This window comes from Cicer arietinum, chromosome 5, assembly GCF_000331145.2.
Source record: "Cicer arietinum cultivar CDC Frontier isolate Library 1 chromosome 5, Cicar.CDCFrontier_v2.0, whole genome shotgun sequence".
NCBI lineage: Eukaryota > Viridiplantae > Streptophyta > Magnoliopsida > Fabales > Fabaceae > Cicer > Cicer arietinum.
The window spans coordinates 65,138,214-65,139,945 of NC_021164.2; positions in this window are offsets into that span (position 1 = coordinate 65,138,214).

Consider the following 1,732-nt stretch of genomic DNA (forward strand, 5'->3'; position numbering starts at 1 on the left):
AAAATGTGATTTTTATAGTCAAGCTAAAATAACAAAGAGTTCACATAAATATGTAGTTAGAGAATCTAAGTCTTTAGATGTATTACACTTTGACATATGTGAACTTGATGAGACGTTACCAAGAAATGAAAACTAAAAGTGAAACGCTTGGCATGTTAAGGATCTTTACAGCTGAAATTGAAAAATCAATTTAATATAAAGATTAAGAGATTCCAAGTATGATTTAGTTTATTTAATGAGTTTTATAAATTGTCTGGAATTATACATGGAACAACTACACCATAATTACAAGTGAATGGTAAAGTTGAAAAGAAAAAATAATATAACTTTTATTGAACTAGTTGTTGCTAGTATGTTTAACTCTAGTACTACATCTCATTGGTGTGAAGAAAATATGTTGTTTATTTGTTATGTTTTGAATAGAGTTTTTAAATCTAAAAACAAAACATTTCCTTATGAGATAGTGAAGAAAAGACAATCGAACTTGTCTTATTTTCAAACATGGGGTGGTCTGGCTTATGTCAGAATCCCCGATCCCGAGCGAATTAAACTCGTCAGTAGAGCCTATGAATGTGTATTCATTGGGTATGCGATAAAGAACAAAGCGTATAGGTTTTATGACCTAAATGCAAAAGTGATCATAAATTCAAATGAAGATGACTTCTATGAAAATAAATTCCCTTTCAAATGGAGAAATAGTGGGGGCAGCGAACCAAGTCACGTTTCTGTAACTAGAAGCAACAAACAATGCGAAACAGAAACCCGAAGAAGTAAGAGAGTCAGACTTGCTAAAGATTATACACCCCATTATACGGCTTATACTTTAGAAGAGGATCTTGTAAATCCTTAAGAAGCTTTGTCATCTTTAGATGCAGACTTATTGCAAGAAGCAATAAATAATGAAATTGATTCTTTGGAGTCTAACTGGACCTGACATTTAGTAGACTTGCCTCTTGTTGCAAATCAACAAGTTGTAAATGAATATTGAAAAAGAAACTAAAACCCAATGGAATGATTGATAAATGTAAGGCACGCGTTGTAGCCAAAGGTTTTAGCCAAAGAGAAAATATAGATTTCTTCGACACTTTTCCTCCGATCACTAGAATAACATCTATTAGAATACTCATATCACTAGCAACTATTCTTAACCTGGTGATAGCCACTGATTGTACTAGACCCGACATTGCATACGTCGTGGGATTGTTGTGCAGGTTTACTAGTAGACCTAGTATGGAGCATTGGCACGCTATGGAAAGAGTCATGAGATACCTGAAAAGGACCATGTGTCTCGGATTACATTATCAAAGATTTCCTATAGTCCTTGAAGGATACAATGTTCCTTATTGAAACATATTATCAGATGACTCCAAAGCAATCGATGACTATATTTTAATATAGTGAGTGGTGTTGTATCTTGGAAATCGAAGAACAGACGATATTGGCTCAGTCCACTATGGAGTCTGAAATGATAGCACTACCTACTACTAGTGAAGAAGCAAGTTGGTTGAGATGTTTGCTAGTTGAGATCCTTATATGGGAAAACCTATGATAAATGTGTTGATCCACTGCGATAGTACCGCGGCTATTGCGAAGATCGAGAATCGTTATTACAACGATAAGAGACGACAAATTTGTCGTCAGCACAACGCTGTTAGAAAATTATTTTGTAAATGAGTTGTTATAGTGGATCATGTATGCACTGATGAGAATTTAGCAAATCCTTTGACGAAAG